This window comes from Ambystoma mexicanum, chromosome 12, assembly GCF_040938575.1.
Source record: "Ambystoma mexicanum isolate Mex_15411 chromosome 12, UKY_AmexF1_1, whole genome shotgun sequence".
NCBI lineage: Eukaryota > Metazoa > Chordata > Amphibia > Caudata > Ambystomatidae > Ambystoma > Ambystoma mexicanum.
The window spans coordinates 310434321-310457382 of record NC_090936.1 but is presented as its reverse complement, the minus strand read 5'-3'; the positions used below and the strand labels follow the sequence as shown (position 1 = coordinate 310457382).

Here is a 23062-nt window from a genome sequence, read left to right as displayed (position 1 = left end):
GAATAGATTGTGGCAGAAACTGGCCCAATGGAATATACCACCTGGCCTCCTCTGTATGCTAATGCTGCTATACTATAAACAGAGAAGAGAGTGGGCACCACCATGTATTCAAAAATGTTCAGAATATTCAAGTAAAAATCAAATGTTTCAAAAAAGAATATACATCCAATTGAAAAGGAGCTGGCTGTGACAAGTCTGGAGACACCCAGACTTATAATTGCAACACACACTGGAGACCAAGTAATAATACTGGGTCACACAACCGCTCTCATATGGGGCCCAAGATGGGCACGTATTTATATCTGGTTCACGACAATATGTTCAAGTATCCATAATATACCATACTTCTTAGAGAAAGGAAGATGAGTCTTTCTGATTCATATCAAAAATGATTTATCCATAGTAGTTCAAACAAAAAGCTATCACTAATAATCCTTAGTGAGGAAGCAGTTGCCACAATCCACATGTATTAGACTAAAAAAGCCAATGCATTTCGGAAATAATTTCCTTCATCAGGGCGAGTCTAATTATATAAGTCCAGCAAGCAAGTATATAACTTAACAAATGCAAGTACGTGACATAAATTCATATAATGGTGACAATTCAAACAAAACATACATTGAAAAAAATGAAAGGAAGCATACCAATCAGTAGATGTTACATCATGGGTAAATATCAATAGCAAAAAAGAAAAAAGAAAAAGAAAAATGCCGTAAGTGGTTTATAAGGTAAATAAATGAAACCAAAGAATATTAAGTGTGGATTTACCTCATTGGTGTGGTCAGTGGTGAAAAACAGAACGTCCTGCGTTCATGCCCACTCAGCAGTGGGTTGTAAATGACATTATGCACAAAGGCATGGAGAAAATCCACTCGTGCTTACAAGGAAACCAATCTGTGGATCATAAAAGATCCAATTAGATACTGTGTTTTACACTCATACTTGGTCAAAGAGAAGGATTGTAATCAGATTCTTACCTTGTAATACACAGAGAGAAACGATCCTCCACTGTGCAGCTGCAGGGCAGTGACTCAGACTGCAGTGTGAAGCCATTGTCTAGGCAACGGTTCTTTTGTTTAGCATGTGACCACCTCGTTTCTGTGAGATGCAGGTGGTCACAATTAATGATGTAAAATCGGCCAGGGCCCACAAAAATGACAAACCAAATATTTATGGGGCATCATCAATAGGTGCCCATAATTGTGATGATAAAATCAAAAAAAAATTAAACATTAGAATAATGAAGATAGAAAAAATACTGTCACAGGTCCTGTGGCTGTCTGGTCACAAATACTGCTGTAAAGTCGGCCAGGGCCCCCAAAAATAAAAAATGAGGTATTTATAGGGCATCACAAATGGGTGCCCATAATTGTAATAACAAATTCCCAAATTAAAAAATTTATGAAAAAACAAAGTAGTAGTGATAGATTTATGCAGGTGGTCACAAATAATGATGTAAAATAGGCCAGGGCCCACAAAGATGTCAAACCAAGTATTTATGGGGCATCATAAATAGGTGCCCATAATTGTGATGATAAAATCCGAAAAAAAAAAAATATTTACTACACCAATATGTCATTTGAAGACATAGAAGGCCTTTCATCTAAATGTGCAGATACCTTAGGGTTCTCTTCAGAGGAAGCAACCGCGATCCTCGAACTTATCAGTGAGACGACAATAGGTGTACATGGGACAACACCAAAAGATCCAGCAAAGCGGATAAAACAACTAGAGTATCTGGTACGCAAGGAAATAAATAGAAAGCTTCATGCAATCACTCTGGGGCGCTACTTTAAAAACCAGCGAATTCCAAGGGGACTCCGAGTACAATTACGCCCGACCCTTTGTAAAGAAAGCAAGGAATTTGTTCGCAAGTGGGAGGCTATCCTAAACAAATGTTCATTAGACCTGATCCTACTTACCATCCAGGAACTCGCAAAAAACTTGGTTACTTTGGGTACAGAAATTCAAGAGATTGAAAAGGAACTAGTGGCTACATTGGGTAAAGAGGAATACGATTCAATTCTTCTGGATATTAATACAAAACTTGAAGAATACAAAACTGAGCTTGAACAAAAGAAAGTTAAGAAATTTAAGCGCTACACATATGACTATATTAATGATGAAGTGTACACATGGATGGAGAAATATGGCCCAGTAGCACCAAAAAAGCTCTATAAATACCCATCCGACAAACAATCATCTGATAACACCTCTAGTTTATACTCAGAAGTACAGAGAGATTCAGAAACACTAATTGAACAAGCACTTGACAACCTCAACCACACAGCGAGCTCCTCAGCACAAACATCCACCGCTGTTTTTTTAGGCGCACGGCCAAAAGAACCCGCAGGGGGAGGAGGAAGCCTAAGACCCAAACCTCAAACACATCTACAATTAAGGAAAACTTAGTGATTAATATCTCAGACAGAACTCTCACTAAACAGGAAGAAGACACATTACAAAAAGGTCTCAGTTGTGTTCCGACCTATAGTACAACATTGTTCAACAGTAAGATCGAACTCTATAAATTTGTAAGGAAGCTTAAATTGAAAGTGTTCTTTGAAGAATTGGAAACATACGATAAACCTCCCAATATGCCTGATTTCCAAGAGTTTAGGGCTAAAAGTGGGTTCATACCTCCCATCAGTGTCCCCTCTATCGATATTTTTCAAAAACTGGTCACTCCAGATCTTGAACGTATCAATTATCGAACCACGCCACACAAGAACTTGAAACCTCACGAAATGAGACTTATTAGAGATCTCTACAGCGACACCAAAATCACTATTCGCCCTGCAGACAAAGGAGGTGCCCTTGTCATCCTTAACACTACAGACTATGATTCTGAGTGCAGTAGACAACTTCAAGATCAGACCACATATGTGTAACGCTCACCTGATTCCCGCAGAGGCGCCGGTCTTGACTGGGTGAATGCCGTATCTTCAAAGGTGATGTGTAACACACGGTTGGCTCTTTGGGCTGGACCTCTGTGCACTGGATGTCTGACTCGAAGAGTAAGATGTCTGCAGATAGAAAATATGGGATTAATGAACTGGGGTTATTGGGTGCCTCTCTCCTCTTCCCTTTCTCTTCTCCTGTAGAACCCCAACGGTTAACGCCCTCACCTTAGGTAAGTGAACGCCAAGCTCTCCATCTGCCTCGGGGCAGGGTGCCGTAACCAGTTTCTTCACGGGATAAGGGTGCAGGCCTCTTGACCTCAGAGGACTGCTATCCGTCGTTAACTGCACGAACAGTAAGTTCTGGGCACTTCAAATGTCTTAAAAGTTGTAATGATATCTCTTGTTTTGCAGGGTTCCGGCGATGGCGGATGGGGGGCTGAAGAGAATTGAGGATCGAACCCGCGTGAGGAATAGAAGCGCCTGGAAGCACGTAAGTAAGCGCTTGGAGCCTGCTTCACTATGCGCACTAACTGTCCCTTTTACCTTGCAGGTACAAGTTCGGAGCTTTAGAGAAGCTGAAGGGTGCTGGAATACCCACTGGATTTGGCGTGGGACGGAGTAATGGCACGTGAGTAATAAAGTTGCCCAATGTCTTTAAACGCACCTTCTTTTGTCTTTCAGATGCGGGATGCAGCGCCGAAGACCTCCGGAGCGTGCGAAGAGCTGGTAAGCTTTTGTCTTTCAGATGCCAGAATGCAGTGCGAAGACCTCCGGAGCATGCGAAGAGTAGGTAAGCCTTTGTCTTTCAGATGCCGGAATGCAGCGCGAGGCGTTGGTGACAGCCGATGGACCAGGTAAGAAATGCGCTGCCACTGAAGACCGTAGTGCTAACCTGTTCTTTCTTTGTCTTTACAGGTGCTGCTGAAGACTGGATTCCAGGATGATAAGCCTTTGTTCCCTTAGGCCCAGGATCAGAAGCTGAAGACACGATGAGCGTTCTGCTGCAGAGAATGCAGAATAACGCAAAGCAAGATTCATCCATCGGGTGTGGTTTAAATAGCCTCCTCTAGTGCTTAGGTGTCTCCTTCCACAGGCTCGCCTAGGTAAGAAAAGAGTTCCTGCTTTCCAGAAGAGTTCCAGTGTTCTGAACCTAGGGAGTGGCTCCTGCCCCACCCAACAGGAAAAGTAGTCCCAAACAGAAGAGGATCAGGGGCTCAACTGGCAGGTAAGTAAGCAGCATGGTCTGCTGCAGGTAAGTCCACCCAAGCATTATGAGCCCGGCGTTTCCAGCGCTGGGACTGGGCATCTTTATGAGCCTGGTGCCACTGGCGCCAGGACAGGGTCCAAAAGGTCCCAATTGGGACTGGCTGGCACTCGGAACCGGGGTTATGGGTCTGCTTCCAAGGGAGTTGGGAAAGTCCTGATCTTTTGGAAGCAGAGATCATGACAATATGCCACTCTAGATCATGATCCAACTATCTCAATCAAACAGAACTTAGTTATTCTGCTGGACAAAGCACTCGAACTAAATTGGGTAAATGAACATACACATAAGTTCCTGCTCAATGAACATCCGAGAATTCCGAATTTCTACACTCTGCCAAAGATTCATAAGGACCCTATCAAACCCCCTGGCAGACCCATTGTCGCAGGAATGGACAGTATAAACCAGCCACTTGGTGTTTACATTGATTTTTTCCTACAACCCCTAATTCAAGAAACCCCTACTTATACTCGAGACACAACTCATTTTTTACAGAAGCTTAACAATATTACTTTCCAACAGGATCATCTGATGTTTACTATATTTGTCAAAAGTCTATACACTTCTATACCACACGACCTTGGAATTGAAGCAGTAGAATGGCTTTTACTTCAATCACCGGATGTTCGAGCCCAAAAGGAATTTATTCTAACCCTTCTGCAATTTATTACTGAAAATTCTTATTTTCAATACCATAACCAGTTTTTCCTTCAAGTCTCTGGTACATCCATGGGCGCAACTATGGCGCCGACTTACGCCAACTGCTTTATGTACAAATTCGAGTCGGACCACATTTTGAACAAACCCGAATGGAAGAAGGATATCTACATGTGGACTCGATACATAGATGACATTTTTGGCATTTGGACAGGCACAGATACAGCATTTGATGACTTCTTTGAGCACCTTAATAACATTGACCAACGAGTTCAATTCACTAGGGAATCATCACGGGACAAGATTACGTTTCTAGATGTACAAATAATAAAGAAAGACAATGGTTATAGTACCACCCTCTTCCGGAAGCCAACTGATCGCAATAATCTGCTACACCGCCTTAGCTTCCATCAGCCTAGCTTACTAAGGAACCTGCCATTTAGTCAACTTCTTCGAGTCAAAAAGATTGTAAGTGACCCCGAGGATTGTATTTCACAGCAACTGGCTATGAAAGAGAAATTTCTTGCAAGAGGGTTACCATCAAGAAGAACTGGATTCTGCAGTTGAAAGGGTCAACAGTTTTGACCGTAAAACCTTACTATCCACTCCTAAGAAACCAACAAGGGACCTTAAATCACCAGTATATGTATCAAAATTCTCTACCCAGAGCAATAAAATCAAACAAACAATTAAGAAACACTGGAACATTTTCAAAAACGACATAAGAGTACAAAACTTGTTTTCTGAATTACCTGTGTTTGCATACCAGAGGAGTAGGAATCTCAGGGACGAACTTGTACATACAAGCCCTCCATTGAAAACAATTATCACACAACGCACTGGTACGTTTCCCTGCCTACACTGCATTAATTGCAATTCCGTCATTAAAGGCAATGTAATCTTCCATCCACGCACAGGTAAGAAGATCATCCTCAAGACATTTGGCACATGCAACACTGCCAACATCATATATGGCATTAAATGTCCTTGCGGAAAATACTATGTCGGCCAGTCAACTAGAGCAGCCAAAATCAGATGGAACGAACACCGGTCATGTATCCGTAATTCCAACCCTAATTCGGCTGTAGCTCGCCACTGGGCCTTGAACAATCACAATATTTCACAGATTAAGTTTCTGATTCTGGAGGTACTCACAAGAAATAATCCTCATGAAGATTTAGGTCTGCGCCTCAATCGCAGAGAGACATTTTGGATTGATAAACTCTGTAGTTTGGTCCCGAGCGGTCTGAATGAGGAGATCAATTACCACTGTTATATTTGATTGTGATACTACTGTTTTGCCTGTGTTAAAGGTGTATGCTTTGCCATGTTTTCACACATAAGGGTCTCTACTGTTCCTCTTGTGACCTTACTATTTCTACTGTTCTTTCTGTGCTTGAGTTGTATACTTTAACATGTTTTCATACATAGGGGTCTCTTTGCCCTGTGCTCTAATTATTACTTTTTGATTGCATTGGCTACTCTATATGATGCTCAGAGTAATTTGTGAAAGATGTTCTGAACATTTGGATACTGCTCTTTTCACATTTCCACATGTTGACAGCCGTTGAGCTTAACTTGTTCGAATCACTCTAACTCATGTAGCCTTTTTTGCTTTATTTTCTTAATTATTGTCTGGCATATGTTGCCTTTTGTCTAATCATGTTCGGAGCATTCTAGTAACAGCCCTAGTGCATGTCCCGGACGTATGTCTGGGACCCAAGGTGCCGCCCCTTGGCGACACCTTACGCACTGTGACTGTACTTCAACTGCTCATCTACGTTTGAATAGTCTTACTATTACCTTACCTTAATTTTGTTATGTCTTGCTGTCCAGACAGCTTAAAGATCTTTACTACTTTGTTACTTCATATATTTATTTGGAATTTTGTCATTACAATTATGGGCACCCATTGGTGATGCCCCATAAATACTTCATTTTTAATTTTTGTGGGCCCTGGCCGACTTTACAACAGTATTCGTGACCAGATAGCCATAGGACCTGTGACAGTATTTTTTCTATCTTCATTATTCTAATGTTTATTTTTTTTTTTTTTTCGGATTTTATCATCACAATTATGGGCACCTATTTATGATGCCCCATAAATACTTGGTTTGACATCTTTGTGGGCCCTGGCCTATTTTACATCATTATTTGTGACCACCTGCATAAATCTATCACTACTACTTTGTTTTTTCATAAATTTTTTAATTTGGGAATTTGTTATTACAATTATGGGCACCCATTTGTGATGCCCTATAAATACCTCATTTTTTATTTTTGGGGGCCCTGGCCGACTTTACAGCAGTATTTGTGACCAGACAGCCACAGGACCTGTGACAGTATTTTTTCTATCTCAACCATTTGTGTCACAAAGGCGGGTGAAAACACACGATTTTATTTTTGGCAGGTGAGAGGCCCATTGAAATGAATGGGCATGCAGGAGGCTTGGCGGGTGAGTCAGCTGTTTAGAAGGCGGGTGACACCCGCCAAAAGCGTGTGAGTTGAGAGCTATGCTATCTTCATTATTCTAATGTTTAATTTTTTTCGGATTTTATCATCACAATTATGGGCACATATTGATGATGCCCCATAAATATTTGGTTTGTCATTTTTGTGGGCCCTGGCCGAATTTACATCATTAATTGTGACCACCTGCATCTCACAGAAACGAGGTGGTCACATGCTAAACAAAAGAACCGTTGCCTAGACAACGGCTTCACACTGCAGTCTGAGTCACTGCCCTGCTGCTGCACAGTGGAGGATTGTTTCTCTCTGTGTATTACAAGGTAAGAATCTGATTACAATCCTTCTCTTTGACCAAGTATGAGTGTAAAACACAGTGGCCCTCATTACGACCCTGGCGGATTTTTTCCGCCATCGACGGACTTTTCCGCCATGGCGTAAAGTCCGTTTACGCCATGGCGGATGGCGGACTTACCGCCCCATTCCGAGGTTGGCGGGGCGGTAAGTCCCCATTGACCCATTTACCCTTCCCCATTCCCATTTCGGCCCCATAGGGCTCAATGGGAGTGGGGAAGGCGTTAATTACGCCACCGTACATTACGGTGGCGTAATTAACACCAAGGTCCCATAGCGCCATGGATTTTTACGCCCGCAAAAAGCGGCCGTAAAAGTGACCATGGCGCTTTGGGAACTCGTAGTTGGCGGTAAGGGGTCGGCGCAGCTAACGCTGGCGTAAACCCCTTACCGCCAGGGTCCTAATGAGGGCCAGTATCTAATTGGATCTTTTATGATCCACAGATTGGTTTCCTTGTAAGCACGAGTGGATTTTCTCCATGCCTTTGTGCATAATGTCATTTACAACCCACTGCTGAGTGGGCATGAACGCAGGACGTTCTGTTTTTCACCACTGACCACACCAATGAGGTAAATCCACACCTAATATTCTTTGGTTTCATTTATTTACCTTATAAACCACTTACGGCATTTTTCTTTTTCTTTTTTCTTTTTTGCTATTGATATTTACCCATGATGTAACATCTACTGATTGGTATGTTTCCTTTCATTTTTTTCAATGTATGTTTCGTTTGAATTGTCACCATTATATGAATTTATGTCACATACTTGCATTTGTTAAGTTATATACTTGCTTGCTGGACTTATATAATTAGACTCGCCCTGATGAAGGAAATTATTTCCGAAATGCATTGGCTTTTTTAGTCTAATACATGTGGATTGTGGCAACTGCTTCCTCAACTAAGGATTATTAGTGATAGCTTTTTGTTTGAACTACTATGGATAAATCATTTTTGATATGAATCAGAAAGACTCATCTTCCTTTCTCTAAGAAGTATGGTATATTATGGATACTTGAACATATTGTCGTGAACCAGATATAAATACGTGCCCATCTTGGGCCCCATATGAGAGCGGTTGTGTGACCCAGTATTATTACTTGGTCTCCAGCGTGTAATGCTGCTATAATATGACAGCATGATACGCATTCGACTGAATACTAAAGGAAAATGATCAAAGTCTATTCCAATGTATCGTGGCATCAAGCAAGGTTGCATAGTGTCAGCAACTTGTTTTAACTGGGATTTGGCAGATCGTATGTCTGCTTTCACAGATCTGCCAACAAACCTGGTGAAAGTTGGTCAGCATCGGACCAGCTGGTTGGCCTGTACTGATGACCTTCCCTTAATGGACTATACCCCTTGGGCACTACAAGCCTTGATTACCGCCTTGAGTGAATTCTCTGAACTCAACGGCTTGTCCATTAATATTGGGAAAACAAAGACTATGAGGGTCATTATGAGTTGGGCAGCAAGGGATTACCGGCACCGGTAAGGAGACCGGTGACGGTAATCACTTACCGGCCAATTCCGAGGTCACTTAGCGGGAACCGTAAGGAACGTGTGGTCGGACCACACGTCCCTTACGGGTCCCGCTAAGGGACCATGGTGCTAATAACGGGCTTGCTATTCGCAAGCCCGTTATTAGCTCCCTCCCTATTCCCATTGAGCCCTATGGAGGCTGAAATGGGAATGGGGACTGGTTTGTTCAATGGGGACTTACCGGTCCCTCCATGGTCAGAATGCACCAGTAAGTCCCCATTGAACAAGACCGGTGCCGGACCCGGTATTGGAGGCAGCCATGGCGCAAATAGTGCCATGGCTACCTCCAATCTCGGAATGAGGCCCAATGATTTTTTCAAATGCCCGACGATCTACTAAGCGTCTCGCATGTCAACTCAAAGGCAGCCCACTTGAATATGGGACCGCATATAAATACCTAGGGGTCCATATACAGAACACTTTGAATTGGTCTCTTCATTGGTCTTAAACCAAAACAAAATGTAATAAAGCAATCAGCACTATTAGCTTTTTTATCGGACAGCAGGGAGGGTATTCCATTGCAATAGTACTAACTCTTTATCAGGCAAAGGTACTGGCAATCTTGTATTATGGCATTGAATTATGGGGACATGGCTATCTGTCACAACTTTAGATCTTTGAAAGTTTAGCTCTGCATAAACATTTCCACATGCCCCATGCTCTGCCGATTGAATATTTATATGTTCAATGTGAGCTGAAGGGGGTCAGGCATGATTTCTACCTCAAAGCGGCTAGGTCCTACGAACATCTCTGCGGAACAACAATGGTACATTTCATGCAGGCCTATGTCGAATTGGACAATAACAAATCTATGGGTACTTTGAGCTTGCTTTTAACTGCGTACTCTGAATTGAAAAGCAGGTGTATATCGATCACACAGGGGGTAATACCAATCTTGCGATAGCAAAATTGAAACTCAAATTGTGCATGATTAGCACAGAACAACATCTGCTAAATGTATACACTAAAAGCCATAGCGGCTCTTTCTGAGATTATATTACCCTACGAGGGGCAAAACCCTGTTACCAGTACGCATTCCTGAAAAGCTCAGTTATGAGACAATGGGCCTCATTACGAGGCTTGCGCTCCCGTAATGAAGGGTGCTGGTACGGGACCGGCACCGTTCATTACGGGATGTCTAATTACGAGGTCCCCTAGCAGTTCCAAGAAACAGACGTCTGGTAAAACCAGACGTCCGTTCCGGGTCCCACGAGGGGACCAAGGAGCTAATAACGGGCCAGTTATTAACGTGCCCGTTATTAGCTCCATCCTCATTCCCATTGAGCCCTATGGGGGCTCAAATGGGAATGGGGATTGGTTTTGTAAATGAAGAAATACAGGGTACTCCAAGGTTGGAATGACTCAGTAATTCCCCATTCACAGAACCTGGTACTGGAACCCGGTATGAAGGCAGCCATGCCCTTATTAAGGGCATGGCTACCTCCATACTCGTAATGAGGCCCAATATCTCTTGCTGAAATTAAATATAAGCCAGGCCCGTGCCACAGATGGGGCACGTAAAGGTATCACACGCCTAGAGCGCATCTGTCGCCTATGTGGCTCTAGTGACATAGAAACCCTTGAAAATCTGCTCATTGCATGCAAAAGCTTATCCCTGATCCTCAAAACTTATTTGAAAGCATATAGTAATGATTTGAACTGCACTGATTTTTCCTCGCTTTGTCTGACTTCTTAGATGGTTTTAATTCAAATTTAATATTTTACATGGTGAGTTTTTATTGGAAAATTGTGGAAATGTTAATATCTTGCGATGTTGATTTTAATAGCAATCTTGTTCTTATGGCTTACTGGTTATGAATCTACTTACGTCGATGACTGACCACGAGATGTTTCTTGTTCATAATGTTGCTGTTGTTTTTAATGCTATATGTTTTGTTGTGTTTTAATCACTTCTGTTTACCTTACTGTATTTTATTGTCATGTATATACAAAGCCACTCGGCTATACTTATATAAATAAATAAATAAATAAATAAATACACTCTAATTGAGTAGGCAAATGAGTTGTGTAGCAAACCGAAATGTGTACCATATCTGATAAAGGCGTTAATGAACATCGAACGACGGATGGAGTTGGTAGAGTAGATTTCGGGAGGAGTCATTTAGGCCGTTACAAAATATCAGATTTTCCAGCCACAACCAAAGGGCAGATACCGTGAGAATGAATAATGAAGAAACGCCTGATCTCCATAGAATCCAGTATACACAATAGATGGGATAGTGGTAGGTTTAGAGGAAAGTACCTCTTGACATCACCTGAAAATTGAGTTACCATAGCTACCAGACAACATACACGTGAACGCAGAGAGAAACGTGAGTGGTAGCAGTTGTGAACACGGTAAGGAACGAGACCATTAAACGTAACGCAGAATAAAATGAAATGGCGGCATGAGGCAGATAGAACGGGTAACGCATTGAGAGCTACTTTGAAGTGGAACAAACATGTCATGTATTTGTCTTATTTGTTTACGGTAGGGTCACCATTTAGTGCTATAGAAACTTGCACATGAGATCAGCAAAGAAGCGCCTTGGGGATTTCGAAAGACACAAGATAACAAGAATACTTGGAGCATTAACTCAGAGAAGGTAAGCAATGCTGCTATAGAATCAAATGCTTGAGAATGAGACAGAAACGGACTAGCATGGAAACGGTAGTGTGAAACCAAGGAGGCATGGATGCAGCAAAGGAGGAAAGAGGCCAGAAGCCCTAGAACTCCAACTAACTAGGATAGTGACACATTAAGGTCACATAGAGGTTGTAAGAATACGTATATGAGAATATCAACATGCTAAGCAATACAGGAAATTATACCCCATTAATGAATAATGTAATTTATATAGATAAAGCTGAATGTATGTAGGTGTGTCTGTATGTTTGTCCGGCTAAATCCACACTGTTGAACTCACTGCTACCACATTTTGCATGGATTCTTCATTGGTCTGCGGCAATATTGTAGTCTATGTTTGGATGCAAAAAATGTACTCCGTCGACACCCTCATTTACTGATGCTCACCCCAATTCACTACAGTAGGTATCAGAAGGAAGCAACATTTGGAAAAGTGTCTGAAGCAAAATGTTCGATATGTTGGTTATTTCTTTAAAATGCATTACTACTGTATACTGTTCGAAACTGTTTATTAAAGCATTTTTAAAGGGAATTAAAACAAAAAAAATATATTTTTGTTTTATCAAGTGTTAAGACGGATTTCTGAACTCTGTCCTGGTGGCGCAGAAGTTCAGAAGGCCAACCTAATTACTTGGAACAGGGTAACCTCTGGACAAACCAGACCAATCAAGGTAGCGATCGCGGCGGTCAAGACTAGGTCTCAAGAGGGGTGAGGGTGACTGAAAGCCCGCAATGAGCACACAAAGCAAGAGCGCTTACAAACTACTCCAAACAGGTGTTATATCAAAAATATAAACACATTTATTTTAAGGCCTTTAAAACAACGACCGTAGCGAGAAAATCACAATATCACAAAATTAAACCAACACATACCATATCAACACAATATATATACAAATACACAGTCGCAAGCGTTTAAAGCACGAAATATGTAGTCCACCTGCCAGGGAAGGAAAACAGGCAGTGCGATAATGCTTTCGACTCAGTTCGCCTTCATAGGCACCTAACTAGATGGAAGTCCGAGCCCTGCGAAGAGTGGAGCCTTGTGCTCAAAGTACCTGCCACGCCGGTGCCGACGGGCACAAGGGGAAGCTCTTCGGAGGAAGTCAGGCGGTTCACGTTAGTGCACAGCAGAAGAAGAACAGGTTCCGCAACTCAAGCGCAGCCTCCACAGCGGGCAGAAGCAGAGCGCGAGTGTGGCAAAAGGGTGCTGTTTTTACACAGCAGGGAAAAGCAATGGGATACTGCAGGAGGGCGACCAGATCCTAGATATACTACTCACCGGTCCCCGAAGCAAGCAGACCTATGCTTCTCCACGATAGTTTCAGCAGCTGGCAGGTTCAGAAGAGCAGGGAACGCTTTGTAGTCGTGTAGAGAAAAAAGACGTCCCAATCGACGAAACCGGCACAGTTTTGTTGCCGCACAGGACAACGGAGCGGCCGTGCGTATTCGAGCCAAATGAACCCTCCTCCCTTCAGACCTGGGAACGCCAAGTGCACGAAGCGTGGGAGAGGGACAAGGACTCGCAATACAACACAACCTGGCGGCGGTTGCAGAGCCAAACTCCTTTGTAAGCTGGTCAGTCAACTGGATGGCCCAGAGACGCTTCCGAAGGCTTACTTGGCAGGAGATGGTTGAAGATGCCGGGAATAGCTGTTCCTGCTATTCCAAAGGTCGAAGCACCAGTACAGGCCTTCTGGTTCGATCAAAGGAGGACAGGGGCTCTCCGGACGACAGCAGTGCAAAGGAGGATTCCTTCAGCGGGTCACCAGCGATTCCTCGGTCCAGCCTCGTAGTTGCAGGATACTTGGCCCCTGTATTCCTTTGTTCGTGAGAACTCAGGAGATCGACATGGTAGTGGTGTTTCCAGCCCCCTCTTATCCACGGTTCCCTTCGCGCCAAAACGGAGGGGAGCCAATGGGAGATCCGCTCATCAAAACACATACCATACGTGGACCAATCACGGACCACGGTGGTCCCAGGCATTCACACCACCCTAGACTCTCTGGCACCCAGGATGTGTATTGGGACCAGACATCCCAGCCCACACCCTGGAGGCACACAAACGACATGTAGAAGCCCGCGAAAGCAACCACGTTTCGCGGGAAAGTACATGCCCAAATAAGGAAGGCCCCGGGTCGCCGGACCTGGGGAAGGTGAAGGGAGCAAGACGGTCAATGGACAAGACAAAGGAGCCTCGCGGCCTGGCCATTTTGGGAGCCAGGCCACCATTTTGGGTTCAGTGCAAAAACGTGCTCAGAACGCCAAAAGGAGCTCAAAATAAACAAAACGATCGCTGCCACCATTCGAGTCCCTGAATGACTTGCACCGATCAAATACCATCCTAAAAGAGTATCTAGGGCCTGTAGAAGGCTAGAGACCCAAGAGAGCTGTAACTTAGCTTACAGTGCCCTCTTGTGTCGTGTTGCACTAAAGCTGCGACACGATAAAAGAAACTACGGGAAACCACGTTCCCCGGTACTGACTGTCTTAAGGGCATGTCAGTTTCCCCGTAAGAAAGGAGCGAAAGCCTAGAGAAGTGCGGCAGAAGGCTGTACTTCTCTGGCAAAGTCAACAACAAGGTTAAAAACAATAGCAAAAAGTTTAGGGGTTGCCACATGGAAGGAAAATTCCCTACAATTACGAAATCTTTCTTAACATCAAGCCACTCCAAATATGGGAAATTGCAAGGTTACAGTTTACCTAAGTTCATTCACGAGAAGAGAGCAAAATCAATCAATCTTTCTTGGACATTTTCTCAAATGTGCTGAAGCCATTAAGTGACTGAAACATGCTGCACAAAAAAGAATATCACTTGGAAAAGCTACATCTGATGCAAGATCAAGAGCTTCTGAAACACAGCAACAAAAAGTAGCACGACTTGCAACTTTCTCCAGGGCAAATGAGATGCCAGAGCAAACTGAGGCATGACTTGCTGACTTGAGCAAAAGAGCAGCATCCTCCAGGGCACACGAGACGCCGGAATAAACTGAAGCAAGACTTGCCAACAAGAGGACAAGAGCAGCAACCTCCAGGGCACATGAGACACCACTCGATCAGGACGCATGCAACACTGTGTAACCCAGCTAGTTAAATAGTAAGAGAGAATACATATTCAAAATATCAATGAAATGGGTAACTAAAGTCCTTTAAATTATGTCCTTGCAGGTAATACTGTGAGATAAATCACCCAAGCACAATAACTGTGCAATTCAATGAATGGAGTCTATAAGTCTAACAACATAAATGCAATTGAGACTAAGGGCCTCATTACGACCCAGGCGGTAACCATGGCGCTATTTGCGCCATGGTTGCCACCGGTAAACTGCTGATTCCGCCATGGTGAATGGCGGAATCACCGCCCCATTCCAAGGTTTGTGGGGGTGGAAATTCCCCATTCACCATGGCCCTTCCCCATTCCCATTTGAGCCCCCATAGGGCTCAATGGGAATGGGGAAGGTGGTAATTACTGTACTGCAAATTGCGGTACCGTAATTACCTCCAAAGTCCCTTTGCGGGTCCCGTCCTTAACGGCTGGTAAAACCAGCCGTTAAGGGAGGACCCGTTACGTGACCTTGGAATTGGGCGGTAAGGGATTACCAGTACCGGTGCCCTTACCGGTACCGGTAATCCCTTACCACCCAGGTCGTAATGAGGCCCTAAAACTAGGCAAATAGAAAAAAGGTGGAGAAAATGGTGACTGGTGCTCCCCTGAAGAAATTCCTCAACAATTTGTTTTAGAAAGGATGGAAGGAATGAAACACGTTGGGTAAATGTAGAGGAAACTGTGTGTATAGAGATTAAGCAAGTATGAATGGGACTATTGTAGTACTTATAGCATTTATAGAAAGGAACAATAGGTTGATGTTTTAGCAATATTTTCTATTTGTATTTAAAGCACCATAGACAATGGGCTTCATTAAAACCCTAGCGGTAGCCTGCCGCCAGAGTTGCAATTTTTCCAGCCCCCAGAAATGGGCAATTACCGGGTCCTTACGGCCTTACCAGACCCGGTATTTGCCCATTCCCGGGCACCAGAAAAAATTCTTCCCCATTCCCATTTGAGCCTCACAGGGCTCAATGGCAATTGGGAAGCTGGATGCACAGGCACAGTTATCAACAGTGCCTATGCATCTGAAATGCTGTGCTCGCAGGTGCCTTTCATTCCGCCAGGTCAGACCGAGCGGGATGAAAGGCACCCGTGAGTACAACTCGAAGTTTGCCGGTCCGGATACAAAGGTACCGGTAAGCTTACCAGTACCATTGTATCTGTACCGGCAAACTCGTAATGAGGCCCATTGTATCCACAGATCCTAATGTATGGTCCTTGAGGACTGTTGAACAATATATGCATTGTATAGAATAAAGTGATGATTGAGAATTAAACTGTCATTAGAGCCTGATGAGTTATCAACATTACTTTTAATTTAAAGAGGTAATGGTAAGTGCAAGTTAATTTCTCTAAGGTCAAGCAGTGTTCATTTAACATGACATTAGACCACTCAAGCAAATATAAGTTTTGAGCGTCTATGAATACAGAGTTATTGCTCTTTGTAGTCTATAAACTCCCTCTTGTCTCTATAGTGTTTCTGAGCGGCCAGCTGTACCTCCAGCATGGTGTACCAGGCCAAAGACCAAGAGGTACCACAACAAGGGGGTGCCAAAGTTGCATTTATTCAGAAACTGTGCCCATTCAAACCGCAACCCCAACAAGACAAGGGACCAAGATGGACTGAGTGGGTTGAGGACTTTGACGACTTCATCAGAGCCGCTGTGGAAGAAAAGTCACCTGTTCTGACGAACATCTTTATGAATCCGGCCGGTAAAGAAATAAAAGGCATCATCAAGACGATCTCAGTAGGTGAAAGGACCACATATGATGAACTTGTACGGCTTTGAACAAAAAGTTGGTCATACAGCCGAACAGGCATTACGAGAGATATGTCTTTAATCAATGTCAGCAGTCCCTGCACGAAACTGTGGAGAGTTCATCACCTGTCTCCGCAGATGCTAGTCAACTGCCTGTTCTTGCAGTTCTCTGATAATGAAGCAGTCCACCTTTGGGTCATTGAGGGGTGTGTGTCCTCCACATTACAGAAACAACTTCTAAAGAAGCCCCGTACTATTGATTAGGTGATTGAGATGGCAAGGGTGCACAAAAGAGTGGCAGTACAGGTGCCCGCCATGGATACACCCAAGAAAATGAGTGACAAGGAGGAAACAACACCTGGAAACCCAGAGAGAAGACACAGTTACAACCAGACCACGGGGAGTGGGCTGCAGAGGGAGGGAGGGAAACACACCGGCATGGATGGGTCCCCGCCCGTGCCCAGCCATCAGCCAACACTGCTCGAAGTGTGGCAGGGAGGGTAACTTTCACATAGTTTGCCACAAAGGCAGACCACTCCCGCCAGGACGACAACCACCTGGACAACCACCGGGGATGTCTGCAGTCTGGCGCTCATCAGCCATGCAAAACCCACAACAGCAGTGGAAACCGACATCATTTTACCCACAGTTGCCGAGACGGATGATTCGAGCCAAGGACCAGGGTCAAGACTTCGGAAAGTCCCTGGTTGATGATCAGCTGTTACAGCCAGGCTATTACCTGGAGCAGTATGAATGCCCAGTAGAGCCATACAATGAGTATATCGAGTACTCGTAAGAACCATACCAAGAATAAACAGACACATTTGTTAACTTGATGCATGGGGAGCAGGAAGCAGCTGATAACCCGAAGGTTATTATCGACATGGAAGAAGCAACACACTTTTTCCTGATAGACACTGGTGCCAAGGTCAACATAATGCGTGAACAAGAATTCCCACAAACAGGGGACAGAAGAGAGCTGACACAGTTCAATGTGGCATATTTCAGTAGGGAGCCAGCACGCCTCTGTCACTAGGACACTTCCAGAGAATGCTCTCAGACAATGTAAAGATGACAGAAACCACCATTCACGTACTAAGAAGGGTTACATGACTTTACAACAAAACATTTTATGAAGAATTCACTTATAATGAAACTTTTATAATGAAAAATATAACACATTTTCTTTTTCTTCTTTTTTTTGTGGTGGAGCCCAAACACCCGTTTCTCACTCCTAAAAGCCCAGCCCAACCGTTTCTCCACAAGATTTAACCCTTTAACCCAACCCTAAGTGCATTCTTCATAAAATGATTAATTATAAAGGATTCAATATATTTTCATTCTTCATAACATTTTCGTTATAAAGACTGCATACCCTAAGAAGCCCCGTCAATGGGAAATGTTTGCTCAGCTACCGCACAACGCAGCCCCTTGGCCTGACAGACATTCACTTCCGGGGCAATGAGGTGGCTTGGTGCAGTGTAGAGCCCCCATAAACCATTACTCACATGACCCGGACCTGTTTCAAGGGCTAGGGAAATTAAAGGACACAGTGGTATGGCTACACATCAATGGGAGCATAAGGCCTGTTCCACAACACCCAAAGGGAGCAGTGTCCAGGGAGTTACAACAGTTAATGGACAATGACATTATCGAAAGGGCAAGTGGGCCCACTCCATGGATCTCGCTTCTGGTTGTTGTGCCCAAGGAAGGGAACAAGATAAGGTTCTTCATCGATAGGAGAGTAGCCAACACTGCTATAGAGAGGGAGAGACATCCAGGACCAAAAATAGAAGACATGATCGTTCAGCTGAACTGTGCCACAAAACTCTCCAAGCTGGACCTCAAACAGGGGTCCAACCAGTTGGAACTACACACCAAATTGAGGGCAATCACAACATTTGCCACACACAATGGTTTGTACTGCTATAAACATCTCAATTTTTGGATATCATAAGCTGAAGAAATTTTTCAGGAGGCCATCAGGCAGCTACTGATCAAAGTGAAGTCAGCATTTAACTATTCTAATGATAGCCGGTCTTTGGCACATCACAAGACGAGCATAGCAGGGCCCTCCTGACTGTCTGTGACATCTGTAGGGAAAGATAATGCATTGGGTTCACAGGGACAGTAAATTGGAATTTCAATTGAGGCAGTGAAATGAATGCAAAGACAGCAAATCGAAGTATTGCACATGTAAAAGTGTTCCATGTTATAGTGAATTCGCCAGGTGTCATTTTGCGCTGAATAAACTAACCCCTATCATTATTAACTAACAATTTCCCATTAAGTGACATTTCCCCATTAATTAATTAATGTACCCTTTAACATTGCAGTGCAAAATGGTTCAGACGGAAAATTCTGTTTTTCGCTCAGTAGAAGTAATCGTGCATACAAAATGCATGGGCTGTTTTTTCCATTCAGAAGGGCATTGTGTGCTACATGAAGCAAAGTTGATACAAGTAGGCCCCGGAGCTGGGTGGTGGGAGAGAGAAATGCCATGATTCTAGAAGAGAGATGGGTTGACAGGAGACAACAAAAAAGAGGCAGGGTTAGTAAAGATTGACAGGCCTATGGTATAAATCTAGCCACAATGGGGGTGGAGGTTCAGTCATCATTTTTCGGAGTGAAGAGATGAAGTGCAGCTGACAGCTATGCTATGCATGGAGGGCATAGCTAAGCTGTGCAGAGAGAGAGCAAGATACCAGGCGGCAGTCTGAAGGGTCGAAGCGAGGTTGCTGGTTTTTCACTGTACTGCCAAAAGCTGTGACATTTGCAACATTCCGCTTGCAGATAAGAAGACCCAGAGAGGGGCTCCTTCAGCACAGAAATTCTACATATTAGGAGTAAGTATGGTGAAACTTTGAGGAGCGTGCAGATGAGAGTATTTGCATTTCCCGTCAACGAGGCAGTCAGGTTAAATGGTTATTTTTAACAAAGTTGTTGTTTTTCTTCAGCATGTGTAATGGGGAATCTCTGAAATGTGATGAAGGGAAATGTTTACATGTTTTGTGCTGTGTGCATTATATCTTTTCTCTCAGACAAGTAGACTTTGTAACCGCATCGATTTTCAAGGTCTTGGTAAGAAAAATCGAATGTTGTCATTATGAACGGACATGACATGTATATATTGTAACTGGTTTCAACATGTGCATTGAAAAACCTATTTTTACATTATAACACGTACATAAAAATTGCAAAAACTGAATTAGTGGGATTGCATTCTTGTGTCTATGTGAATTATTTTAAAAGAGGGGAAATAATAAGAAAGTGTCATAGTGCAACCAAAAGCGGTAAAATAGTTGCCTCATGTGTTAAAGTGCGAAGTAAAGGTTGGAGAACCAGCCAGCAAGCTAGAAAACATGTAATTCATGTGTGTGTGTGTGTATGTGTGTATGTGTGTATGTGTGTGTGTGTGTGTGTGTGTGTGTGTGTGTGTGTGTGTGGTAGTTCTGTACCTTTAAGTGTGAAGTCAACTAGTCTGCACTTGCAGTCAACCCTAATAAGAATACAAATAAAAGGGAGGGGGAGGTTTGTTTCATCATATAGGGCATTACCATAAATAAGCTAATCACTATTTTTTACCACAATCCTAAAATACCACTATTTTACCATGATACTAAAATGCCACCCAAATTATGTAATAGCCCTTAGACAAAACCCCAAACACATCCTAAGTGAGGCCTTGACTCACTTTGAACTATGAGAAGTGCAATATCAGCAGGTACAAACTGTGGTTCTATGGACACATATTCTTGGGTCAGGGGATGCAACCTGACCCGGAAACAGTGTACACCATCAGCGAACTCCCGACACCCACACAAGTGGCAGATGTTAGGTCATTCCTAGGTATGGCAGGGTACTGAGCCCGGTACCTCCTGAGATATGCCGTCACCACCAAGCCCCTACGGAAACTACTGCGGTAGGAGGAGTCATTTTGGTGGTCGAAAGAATGCCAAAGGTTGTTTGACTCTGTCAAGAAGGAGCTGACAAATGCAATGCATCTGGCCTACTTTAACCCTGCCATCCTCGCCCAACGTGAGAGACCCGAGGCTCCAGCAAGCTTTGTCGTGGCCTACCCCAGCTGGGCGCTGCCCCAGATGGGGAGGACATACTCACAGATGAAGAAGGAAAGTCTAGCGGCAGTCTGGGTATGCAAGTATTTTCATCATTTTGTCATTGGGAACACGTTCACACTAATGACAGATCACCAGGCCCTCCTGTTGTTATTTGGCAACCCAAGGATGAAGATTATGCCGAGAATAGATAGGTGGGGCATCCGACTACAGGAATATTATTACGATATCATCCACAGCCTGGGGGGTGACAACAACCCTGCTGACTACATATCGCGACACCCAATCCTGAAGCACCAGGCAACAAGAAACAGTGATGTAGAATACCTCTACCATTTGACTGCAATGGCCTTGCCACTTATTTTAACGATGGCAGAATTGGCATATCCGTCACACGAAGACCCATCCATCAGCATGGCCAAGGAACTCACCACCACCAACAAGTGGAAGGATTACAAGCAACAGTTCCCGTGCCATGAAGGTGCCAACAAGCAAGTCATGGAAAGGATGGCAAAGTGTGGATGGAGCTTGCAGTGTCTGAGCAAGGGATTCTTCTGAGAGGATGCACCTGGTCATACCATCCTCCCTACAAAGGAGCCTAGTGCAGTGGGCACATGAAGGCCACCGGGTGGTGGAAGAGACCAAAAACATGCTTTGACAAACTGTCTGGTTACCATTTATGGATATCATGGTGGATGAGGCAATCAGGACGTGTTTACCATGCCAATGCACGGCCAATAGCGATCCACCACTCCCAATACAAATGACTGTGATTCCCGGGAGGGTGTGGTACAAGGTTGCAATGGACTTTTATGGGCCACTGGACACGGGGGACTACCTACTCAAGATTATGGACAAGTTTTCAAGGTTTCCATTTGTAAAGAAGACCAGCTCTGCAGCATGTGTCCAGGTTGTAGGAGTCATTGACGAGGTCTTCAGTGATTGGGGTATCCCCCACACCGTAAAGACCGACACCAGTCTGCCATTCAATGGACAGGAGTTTCACAACTTTGTGAGACATCTAGGGTTCACACACCGGAAGATGCCGCTGCTGATGCATGGTAGAATGGTTCATGTCATCCATTAAGAAGACGATAGAGAAGGCCACCATTGAAGGGATGCCACCACAACAGGCACTATGCCAGATGCTGCAGCAATATAGAAACATGCCACACATCATGACAGGAGTACTGCCTGGTTATCTTATGAGTGCATATCAGGCAAAGTTCAGATCATGCCAAGTGGAAGAAGGAGACAGGGCCCAGAGAGAAGAGGGGGAAATTGTGGAAGCAAACGTAAGAGAGACACTCGAGGAAAAGAAATGGCCAAGGATCAGACAGATTGGGTGAGAAGAGCAAGGATGACGGTTTTCAACAAAGAGGGCAATGTTCTATTGAAACATCGGATACAGAGAAAGACAGACTCAAGATATGAGAGTATGCCTCTGTGTTTAATGAATGTGAAGCGGACAATGGTCACTGCCACCTTTGGGAAGAAGGAAGTGACCAGGAATGCATCATTCTTCAAGCACCTCATATCTGGGAAAGAAGGTGACACAGAACAGAAACATGACAGGACACAAGAGACACAGGAATTAGCAGGAGGTGGAGAAGAAGATGTACCACAGGAAGACCCCTGGAAATGCAGTCTGGGGAAGATGGCCGCATGCAGATCCGGGAGATGGCCGCATGAGACAAAGTATCAAAAAACCCATCAGACTCATTGAAGAGATATAAGATGGACGTAAGGAGATATATGTGAGGGAAATGTTGTGCATGAAGCACTGAGTAGAAATGGGCCCTTTAAGGGTGTGTCTTGTGGAAGGAAGAGGAGGAGCCTGCAAGGGAAGAAAACTCATTATTGGAATAAAGAACGGTTACACCAGTCTCATGTCTTTGCATTCTTCCTGGCCTAATTCCAGTAGGCTGCCCTACATACAACAGGACAGAACTGAGGAATTGAGAGACACAAAGGCTACAATTGGGATTATGAGAGTTAAAATGGCATAGAATTGGGCCAACAAGTGTGAAATGGGGGGGGTAACGGGACATTGGCGTTTTTGAATGTTTTATGTATAATGTCAGCGAAATATTGGGCTGTTAGATGAACCATTTAGAAGCCTCCCACCCACTGCACCTAGTTGCTGAAAATCAGTGACAGCATGTAAGCCCTTCACTTTATTCACCAGCCGCCACGGCCTTTGGATGGTGCATCTGCTCCTTATTGATGCTAGTGTTACACAGTGTCATGCTTCTTGGGCTCACTAAAGCAGCATGAGACGCAAT

The 23062-nt window shown here is 44.0% G+C and overlaps 1 long non-coding RNA gene across 1 annotated transcript; it reads right to left on the bottom strand.

The window, feature by feature from the left end:
• Nucleotides 1-255: 255 nt before the first annotated feature.
• On the bottom strand, nucleotides 256-1037 carry LOC138512966 (uncharacterized). Its single transcript, XR_011281638.1, has 3 exons — nucleotides 978-1037; nucleotides 769-894; nucleotides 256-523 (listed from the first exon to the last, which is right to left on the bottom strand). It is a non-coding gene; the product is annotated as an uncharacterized lncRNA (long non-coding RNA).
• Between the last annotated feature and the right edge of the window lie 22025 nt (nucleotides 1038-23062).